This window comes from Bidens hawaiensis, unplaced genomic scaffold (assembly GCF_021521415.1).
Source record: "Bidens hawaiensis isolate Kalapana, Puna unplaced genomic scaffold, B.hawaiensis_p1.1 tig00002572_1, whole genome shotgun sequence".
Lineage (NCBI taxonomy): Eukaryota > Viridiplantae > Streptophyta > Magnoliopsida > Asterales > Asteraceae > Bidens > Bidens hawaiensis.
The window spans coordinates 2,431,983-2,443,284 of NW_027491140.1; the positions used below are offsets into that span (position 1 = coordinate 2,431,983).

At 37.9% G+C, this 11,302-nt stretch overlaps 1 pseudogene; it reads left to right on the forward strand.

Annotated features, from left to right (window-relative positions):
• The first annotated feature begins 949 nt into the window (after positions 1 to 949).
• LOC143620487 (amino acid transporter AVT6E pseudogene) lies at positions 950 to 2,281 on the forward strand (annotated as a pseudogene).
• The last annotated feature ends 9,021 nt before the right edge of the window (positions 2,282 to 11,302 follow it).

Below are 11,302 nucleotides of genomic sequence, written 5' to 3' on the forward strand. Positions count from 1 at the left end.
TTCAAATAAAAAAAAATAAATAGTATACTGAAAATCAAGTTGATAAATGTCTAAAGTCGATGCATCATAAATTGTGTTGTCCTTCAACACATAAATATATAAATATGATATCATAGTTCTATTTGCTATTTTCATGAAACGTAGCTTCCAAAATGTATTGGACCGCAACCAAACTGTCACATATGTTACTGAATTAATGTAGTCACATTCTTGCATTGATATACCCGTCCACCGGAGGGGTAAACTACTAGTTTAGACAGGTTGTGGATAAGAATCGGGTTGGAGTTCCTTTTGATCCAGGTGGCTTTGGTCTGAAGACAACTCGAGGACGAGTTTTTTCGAAGATGGGGGTATTGATACAGAATTATCTCTTTATTTGAAATCTGATTCTTATCTTTTATTATTCTATGTTATCTTGTTTCCTATTTTATCTTTTTTTCTTGTTTAGTATAAATAAGGATCCATGGTTTTACAGTTCTTTAGTTTTTGATTGAATTTTAATTAATAAAGTACGCTGTTCTTGTAACCTTCGATTCGATTATATCGTCTTTGATTATCATGATTTTTGAGTCATTGATCGCTTCCAAAACTGCATAAATAAGCAAAACTCGTATTCTAGCACGTTTGTCAAATAAATTTATTTTTTGACTCACTAATTTTAACTCAACTTGTATTAAATTTTTAATAAATCAATCTCAAATGGGTACAACCTAAATAGAATTTTGTTAACTATCAAAGTCAACTGTACCAGGCCTCAAATAGAAAGAAATAAAAACCTTAATCTCCCAAAATTTCGTTAATCCTCCGTCATTTCCTCTCCATTGGCACATTCTCCATTAATACAATCAACTTTTTCATCAAATTTCTTTGAACTTTATCTCAAATCTTCTTGTTTTTCGTCAAGATTTCTAGATAAAGATTCACACCCATATTAAATAGACAAATAATAATGGGAAGTAAACGAGACCCTTTAGTTCATAACAAAAATAATGATGCCGACGACGACGATAATGATCGGTATTCTAAAGAATCCAATAATGACGGGGTCTACGGTGCGGTTTTTAACTTAACCACATCGGTTATCGGGGCTGGAGTCATGGCATTACCTGCCACCATGAAAGTTCTTGGCTTGATTTCCGGGATTATCATGATTTTGTTGATAGGTGTTTTATCGGAAATTAGTGTCGAGTTGCTCATTAGGTTTACCGTTCAATGCAAAGCAACATCATACGGGGAGGTTGTGCAACACGCATTAGGTTCACCCGCAAAAATCTTGTCTGACATTTGCATAATCTTGAACAATGCTGGTTGTTTGGTGGTTTATTTGATTATTATGGGTGATGTAATGTCGGGTTCGGCTCGGCATGAGGGAGTTTTCCATCAATTGTTTGGTAATGGGATTTGGGACGATAGAAGGCTCATAATGCTCATCGTGTTAATCGTGTTTCTTGCCCCGCTTTGTGCGTTAGACAAGATTGAGTCTTTGAGTATGACATCAGCTGCTTCTGTGGTTCTCGCAGTTCTTTTCGTTGCGATTGCCTGTCTGGTGGCGTTTATCATGTTAGTTGAAGGGAAAACCAAGCCTCCTAGACTAATGCCTGATTTCGGTTCAGAACAAGCAATTCTTGATCTTCTAGTTGTGATCCCGATCATGTCGAATGCATACGTTTGTCATTTTAATATTCAACCGATTTACAATGAACTCAAAGGGCGTTCACCTAAAAAGATGAACAAAGTTGGGAGAATAACAACAGTTATTTGTGTTGTAATATACTGGTTGACTGCAATATCGGGCTATCTTTTATTTGGTAAAAACACCGAAGCCGACGTGCTTACGAATTTTGATAAACCTCTTGCGATTCGATTTAGTACAACATTGAATTACATTGTACGTCTCGGTTACATTTTCCATTTGATTCTTGTGTTTCCCGTTATTCACTTCTCGTTAAGGCAAACCATTGATGCATTGGCTTTTAGTAATGCGGCGCCACTATCTGAGAGCAAGAATAGGTGTTTAGGGTTAACCTGTGTGCTTTTGGGGATAATATATTTGGCATCGATCATGATCCCGAGCATTTGGACTGCTTTTAAGTTTACGGGTGCAACCACAGCTGTGACGCTAGGGTTCACATTCCCTGCTCTTATCGCGCTACGGTTGAGCCGCAATGTATCGCCTGGTCTTAGTAGCCGAGAACGGTTGTTGTCGTGGTTTATGTTGATTCTATCGATCATAGTTAGCATTGTTGGGGTATTTGCTAACATTTATGGTTTGCAAAAGTGAATATAGGCATTTTGTAGCATTGTTTGTATATTGGGATCTATTTAGAGCACTCATCACTTTTGAATTTTCTATAACTATCTTCATCTCTATATTTTAGAGATTTGTTCATTTTTTTTAACAACTTTCATTAAAACACTAGCAAAAGCTAGAGACAAAAATTATAACAAAAACTTACACTAATCATTCCATAAAACTATTTTTCAAGAAGATAAATTTTTAATCCATAAATAACCCAAAGTTTTGAAGTCTCTCTCTCTATTAAACTTATTGATTTTTGAATAATGTTTATCGATTATAGAGGTTCGCTACTCACCATCTCCATACTTCAAATATTGCATACTGAAAATTTGAAATATTGCATACTAAAAATTTGGATTTGTATCTCAAGTATGGAAGAAAAAGAGAAAATAATAATAAATTGTAACTCTGCTCTCAACTCCAAAGTTATTGTTCATTCACTGAAAACAAGGAGCATTATTATGACTCATGGAGAAAATCGATAATAAGAAACATAAACAAAATATGTTGTTGATCGAATGGCATAGAAAGTATACATTAACCATTTAACCTAGCTTTTTTTGTTTTGAACGACCATTTTATTGATGAATATTACCAACTAGACTAGCAAGATGCTAGACTAGAAGAACATTACATCCACTACATACATACCAAATACAAATGCATTTATCTATCCTACTTAAATTATGCTCTCCTTACCCTCAATCTCACCTAAACCTACAACTTTTTGCAATGGGGAGCGGTTCCTTTTCAACATGTTTCTCATCTTATAACCCGAGATATAACTCCTCAATCCCAATCGTTACACATTCACAAACCCTAAATCATTATCTCCTTCCTTCTATCTGTTCACTGTTCTACATAATAATGATCAAACTACAAATTTCATAATCGAATCTGTGTTCTTGGATCTTAATTTTCATCAACGTGCGTATATATCACCCTTTCCATTTCTAAAGTTATTCTACGTTCAAGTCTCGGATTCCAGTTTACGCTTTGATTCTTAATTGTTCTATTTAGGTTTGATTTGTATTTGTCTGTAGAATTCACTTAGCAAGAATCTAGAAAACCAGTCGATTGTGATGATTCATCATCACTGATTTGTCAGAAATTGAGGCGATATTGAAGGCAATGGAGCTTTAGTTGTATCATATTAAGGATCAATTGCGTGAACAAACCCTAGCTATTCCGAAAGCTAAAGTAAGTTTTACTACTTGCTAATAAATTCAGGTTTACATTCGCTTGCTTTTAGTTTTATTTGTGCTCGTAGCCTAGACTTATTAATTGTGGATTATGGAATTGAAACATGATATAGCTTTTGTATCACACAGAGTATATTCGTAATTATCATATTGAATTTGTTAGTAATTATCATACTGAATTTGTTATTATAGTTGAATTGAAGAAGCATATCTACTGTTCTATGTGTTGGGTTTCAGTGATGATTAGTTAAAATTTTGTTTATTAAAACCGGTTCAATAAACATGATTAATAATAATTAATCTTATTAATTATAGTTATATGCAGCGGAAAGAATACAATTAATCAGCACTGAAACTAAACCCGACAGGATCCGGTTACAAATAATACGAGTACGAGTCAAATAACATTAAATATATAATTATAAACTAATAATATATTTAAGTTTACCTCGGTTAATAAATAACCGGTTGAGACACCGAAGGCTAACGAACCGAGCTAGGTGACACAACGAGATCCTAACGACCAACGATGGTGGTGCGTGACGGCAACCTGGCAGCGGTGGTGGTGTGCGGGCAGCGGCTGTAGGCGCAGTCGGGGTTGGCGGACAGCGGCTAATGACAGCAGCGGCTAACGGAGGCAGCTGCTGATGGTGGTGGCTGTCAGTGGCGGTGGCAGCGGCGGCTGGCAGTCGGCCGGCGGTGGGATGGAGGAAGAGAGGGGATGGACTTGTTAGTTAGCTTAGGTTTTAAGGTGATGTTAATATTATATATTTATATAACCTTTAATTAGGTTTAACTAATTTAATTAGTTATAAACCCAATGGGCCAACAAGTCCACCTCTAGCTCCAAAGCTCGTTCCATTTAATTATATCTCGTTAAAGTGTCTAACCCAGTTAACTAACTTAAGCGGGTTAATAGTTTGTTACCTCACGGTGTAACTCTCAAGGGTCATAACCCGGTTGGCCGTATTGACTTACCCGAACCGGTCCATAACTCCAACATTCTTCCACTTGAACGGTTTCTGGTTAAGTTACTCAATACTGACAGCCAGCGGTGCTCTAGCTACACATAGCTGCCCCCAACAGGTTATAACATTTTAAATTCATTAACCAAAACAATCTTGGAATACACTATTGCAAGATAACGAATTTATGGTAATCGTTGTCATCTATCCTTTCTGTATAAGACATCTGTTGAACAATGAGACATAGATCAGGTTCAATCTCATATGGTGTTCAATCATTATAGTTCTCGATCTAGAGTCAAAGTGGTCCAATCAAACACACAGTTAGTTTGGGTGAGGCCTCACACTTTACCAGTTTGAATCAACGAGGGCGCCAAGATGTCTAACTGTTACATATCATGTAAGAGTACAGAATCCCATCTTGAATGCATATAACTCCCACTGAACTTCAGATTATTTCCAACCAATGCCTTTATAGCTGGCAGTTACGCGACAGCGGTTGACACTGATCAAAGAGTAACCTTTAGTAACGAAAGTTCTAATATGTATCTCAGGTTTGAGGATACTAAATGAGTATACCAGTATCAAAACATCTTATGACTAAGTTCCATGAAGATTATTTGATGCGAGTTACATCCAACGTCATTCATAACTAGGTCTGTGAGTTTGAAGTCAACTCCTTGAGTCCAAAGTCAGAATGGTCTTAATTCAGAGTCGTTCCCACGAGTCTGACCGACTACGGATAATTTAGAATACAATATTCACAGATTGAATGTATTAAAACTGAACACAGTTATATTTTTCAACATTTGCATTTAACCATTAAATCAAAAGAGAACATAAAGTATAACTGTTTGAAATGTTCACACATCCAAATACTAAATCAAAATAAACTACTAGCTAATCTAAGACCGATAGCATCTCTGTGATGATCATGCTTGTCCTGAGTGAACGGGTCAGCTAGGTTTTGATCTGTGTCTACTTTGCTTATTATGATGTCTCCTTGTTCCAGTATATCTCGTATATAGTGGAACTTACTTAGAATGTGCTCGGCCCTGTGATGAGATCTGAGCTCTTTGGCTTGAGCAATGGCTCCTGTATTATCACAGATTTCGTCGATCGGTTTTCGAAAACCTGGAACCAGATCGAGGTAGGTTATGAATTTCTTCATCCAAGCAGATTGTGAGCGAGAATCATCTCGCTTAGTCTGGAAGCTAGCATCAGTGTAACACCTTACAGTGAACTCTTCTTCCACTCCTCCAAACACTAAGAACATATCTTTCGTCTTTTTCAGGTACCTCAGAATGTTCTTCACAGCAGTCCAGTGGGCAATGCCAGGGTTCTGCTGAAAATGACTAGTCATGCTCAGTGCATACAAGACGCCAGGTCTAGTACATAACATAGCATACATGATAGAACCAATTGCTGAATCATATGGAATCGCTTGCATGTGCTTAGTTTCAATGTCCATTGCCGGAGATTGCGATTTGTTCACACGGTTCCTTTAGCCATGGGGATAGCTCCTTTCTTGGAGTTATCTATTGAGAAGCGTGTCATTACCTTGTCTATGTATGTACTTTGACTTAGCCCTAGAAGCCACTTAGACCTATCTCGGTAGATCTTTATTCCAAGAATATAAGCGGCTTCATCAAGATCTTTCATTGCGAAACAAGATTCCAACCAGTGCTTAACTTCTTTAAGATAGGAATGTTGTTTCCAATGATCATAATATCATCCACATACAGGATGAGGAATGATATAGTACTCCCACTAGCCTTTCTATGAACACAAGACTCATCTTCATTCTGACAAAACCAAACTCTTTGATTTTCTAATCAAAACAAAGATTCCATCTGCAAAATGCTTGTTTGAGTCCATAAATGGACTTATTCAGTTTGCACACCTTGATCGATTTGATCGTAGCAATGGACGAGAAGGTTTCATCAAAGTCAACACCTTGAGTTTGAGTAAAGCTTTTCGCTACTAGCTATGCTTTATAGGTGTATACATTTACATGCATGTTGGTTTTCGTTTTGAAAATCCACTTGCTCCCTACTGCCCGACATTCGGGGGTAGCTCAACCAAGTTACAGACTTGATTGTCACGCATAGATTGCATCTTGGCATTCATGGCATCTTGCCATTTCTCAGATTCCGGATCTAAGATAGCAGTTTTGTAATTAGTAGGTTCGTCGCTTGACTCGGCTACTAAGAGGAGCTCGGGACCATCTAGATTCCATAGGTATTTAGAGTGTGGTACGCGAGTCCTATTACTTCTGCGAACACTTGTGTTCATGTCCGATGTATCAGCAACAACAACTTGTTGATCAGACGTTCCAACTTCCTTAGCGGTAGTTTGTAGTTCTTGAATTTCTTCAAGATCGACAATATTATTTCCAGTTCCTCGATAGAGAATCTCCTTCTCGAGAAAGTGGCCATTCCTTTTGATAGAAATCACATTTATATCAGGATGGAAGAAATAATATCCGCTTTGGTTATAGTATTCGACGAAAACAACTTTTACGCCGCAAGGATCGAGCTTATCGTCAGAATCACTAGTGATATAAGCATCACATCCCCATACTCTAAGGAAAGACAAATTGGGTTTTCGCCCATGCCATATCTCATATGGAGCTTTGCTTACGTTTTTAGTTGGAGCCAGATTGACAATGCAGGCGGCGGTCAAAAGGGCAAAGCTCCAAAAGGAGTGAGGCAAGTTTGTTCTACTCATCATTGATCGGACCATGTTTAGCAAGGTTCGATTTCTCCCCTCGCTCACGCCATTGTGTTGGGGTGTGCTGGGTGGAGTGAGTTGTGAAACAATTCCACGCTCTTTTAGATTATGTATGAATTCTGAGCTGAGGTACTCTCCGCCTCGATCTGATCGAAGCATTTTAATAGTTTTTCCGAGTTGGTTTTCCACTTCGTTTTGAAACTCTTTGAACTTTTCAAAAGTTTCATGTTTGTGTTTCATAAGATACACATAAGCATATCGATTGTAATCATCAATGAAAAAACGAAGTATCTTTCATGATTCCTAGACATGGTTCTGAAAGGACCGCATACATCAGTATGTATGATTCCTAGCAGATCATTTGCTCATTCATTCTTATGAGTGAAGGAGCCTTTGGCGAGTTTTCCAGCTAAACAAGATTCGCAGTCATCAAAAGAGTCCGGTCATGTGGATTTAAGAATCCTTTAGAATTGGAGTCTCTTGACTCGTGCCTTACTTATGTGGCCAAGTCAGCAATGCCATAAAAATGTATCATTGATGCCAGATCTGATAATTTTGGAAAGATTATATACATTATTGTTTATTTGAACATCAACCTCATAAATACCATTTCAAGGTTTAGCCTCAAAATAAAAGATATCATTCAAGTAGGCAGAAATAGCAATACTATTAAAAACGTACTTAAATCATTGTTCAAATAGTAAAGAAACTGAAATAATGTTTCTGGTCAAACAAGGTGCAAACAAACAGTTATCTAAAGTGACTACAAGGCCAGACGGACAAGCAAAATGATATGTGCTAGTTGCAAGAACCGGGACTCTCTTCCCATCACCAATGATGAGTTCCATGCTACCTTGTTTTAGCTTCTTCTAGTTTTCAGACTCTTGCAAGACATTAACGATGTGGTAACCACATCTGGTATCAAATAACCATGTGTTGCTAGAGACAGTGAAAAGTTCAATAACGTAAATAGAAATACCTTTAGAGGAGCTTTCACCATTGGTCCTCTGCCTTTTCAGCTCAACAAGGTAGTCAGGCTATTTACGTTTCCAGTGTCCCATTTTGTTGCACTTGTAGCACTGGCGCTCCTCAGGAGGCGGCGGTGGTACTTTTGCAACACCCTTGTTAGTGTTGGTGGCAGACCTGGCAGCAACAATAACCTTCTTCTTGCCTTTACCGTTATGACCCCGGTTCTTGGGTTTAGGCTTGACGACACCAGCAGATCAAACCATAAGAACTTGATTGTTTTTAGCGGGAATATTCATCTCAGCCGTCTTGAGCATTCTATGAAGCTCCGACACTGTCTTTACCCAGCCATTCATATTGAAATTCATTACGAACTGGTCGTAAGAGCTGGGAAGAGAGTTCAGGATGAAATCCGCTGTCATTTCATCTGACAGGGGATAATCAAGTTTCCTTAGCTGTTCGATGTACCCTTTCATCTTGACGACATGCGCACTAACAGGTGATCCCTGTTCCATTTTGCAGCTGATAAGCTGCTTCATGATGTCATAGCGTTCTTGATGGGCTTGTTTCTGGAACATGCCCTTGAGTTGCTCAAGCATCTCGTAGGCACCAAAATCTTCCAAGCCTTTAGCAAGCTCGTAAGACATGGTGGCTAGCATGATACAGTCGACTTCAGCCGAGTCATCCATATGCTTGTCAAGAACCCTCTTGGCATCAGCAGTATTGTTTTCAGGCTCGGTTGGAACAGGTCCATCGAGAACATAGTGCTTTTCTAGCATCTTGAGAATAAGTCCCAAGTTGCGGTGACACTCAAGAAAGTTGGTGCCATTCAACTTTTCTTTCTCAAGGATAGCCTTGAGAGTGAATGAGGAGTTATTATCAGTAGACATCTGTTTAAATAAGCAAAAGTAAATTTTATTAGTATTTTCGATGTTTTAATCATGTTATTAATGACCCAATAACATTAGTAAATAGGAACTTGAGAATCCGGCTTCCAATTACTAATGGCAACTGTAGCACACAACATTAGTAAATGGTTAGGCTAACAGACAACTATTGCCAATTGTGAATAGAGCCCAACTCTCGTTTATGAGGCCTATTAAGACAACATTTGCCTAAGTAGATACGTTTAGCCTCATCTATGCCCACCTTAGTCTTCAGACAGCTGTAGCATGTAACAAGAGAGTAAAGTAATAGTCGTCCTAGTACAGTCCATTGCGAAAGAGCCAGATGTGTCAACAAAACCCTTTCACCTTGAAGGGATATGCTAGAAATCAAGTGCGGTGCTGTAGCTCCAAACACTTGAAGTTTTGCAGTATGCCTCAAGTGTGACTTATAGTAGGATGACATAGACTATTGATTTAAATTGGGATTATTTTTTAAATATTACCGAATAAAGTAAAAATCCATTTTACTTTATTGATCGAGACAACTTTATGAACTCTTTCATCTCTCAGGACACTTAGTTTTAAATATCCTATTAAAACTAAGTTTGTCACGATAATGCTAACCAATTTAAAGTTAATAGTTTTACCTATTAAGTTATTAGTTATGGAAAATTAAATTTAGTTCAATTTTGCAAATCTTGGTTGGTTAATTTATTTTAAAATATTTGGTATTAGGTTGGTGGTATTATAACCTATTATAATCAAGCAAGCAACCAAAATAGCAAATAAGAATATGTAAATCTTAAATGTCCAAGATTAGTGATTGATTTTGCTAGAGCCTATTAGCAAGATCAATCGGGTCAAGCGGTCACAACACAAAACAACCACAAGGATGGACTCTTGGTGCATCCTGTCATCTTTGGTAACTCGCACTGACTTCAAGAACTCCATGAGCTCGTCCTCGGTTTTCCTTCGGGTCTTCTTCATTACAAAATTACACTAATACAAGTAATGAAAAACTAAACTCTATCTATTACAATTTTGAACCATCAAGGTGGCCAAAAACCATAAAATAAAACCGAAAACTAAATACAACTTTTGAACCATCCATATGGCCAAAATAAAATCATTCAACCATACAAACAAGGACGGGCCGGATTTACATATTCAACGAAAAATAAGTCGGTCAATATTTTGGTCAAATAAAATAAATAAAATTTTGACCAAACTAAAATTGCCTTAATATTTTATCTAGATCAAAAACGTCAACTACCTTGAAGTTTATGATGTAGAACCGGTAAAATTACTGGATTCGACTCGTATGTTGTAACCAAGGCTCTGATACCACTGTTGGGTTTCAGTGGTGATCAGTTAAAATTTTGTTTATTAAAACCGGTTCAATAAACGTGATTAATAATAATTAATCTTGTTAATTATAGTTATACGTAGCGGAAATAATACAATTAATCAGCACCGAAACTAAACCCGACAGGATCCGGTTGCAGACAATACGAGTACCAGTCAAATAACATTAAATATATAATTATAAACTAATAATATATTTAGGTTTACCTCGGTTAATAGATAACCGGTTGAGACACCGAAGGCTAACGAACTGAGCTAGATGACACAACAAGATCTAACGACCAACGGTGGCGGTGTGCGACGGCAACCCGGCAGCGGTGGTGGTGTGCGGCAGCGGCTGTAGGCGCAGTCGGGGTTGGCGGACAGCTGCTAATCACAGCAGCGGCTAGCAGCGGTAGCTGCTGATGGTGGCGGCTGTCAGCGGCGGTGGTAGCGGTGGCTGGCAATCGGCCGACGGTGGGGTGGAGGAAGAGAGGGGATGGACTTGTTAGTTTGCTTAGGTTTTAAGGTTATGTTAATATCATATATTTATATAACCTTTAATTAGGTTTAACTAATCTAATTAGTTATAAACCCAATGGGCCAACAAGTCCACCTCTAGCTCCAAAGCCCGTTCCATGTAATTATATCTCGTTAAAGTGTCTAACCCGGTTAACTAACTTAAGCGGGTTAATAGTTCGTTACCTCACGGTGTAACTATCACGGGTCATAACCCAGTTGGCCGTATTGACTTACCTGAACCGGTCCATAACTCCAACACTATGCAGTTGACGAACAATCATGTGCCCTTCCACTGCTACAGTTCATTAGGATAGAGTGAAAAAGTTATATATATATATATATATATATATATAGAGAGAGAGAGAGAGAAAGCAGAGCTTAACA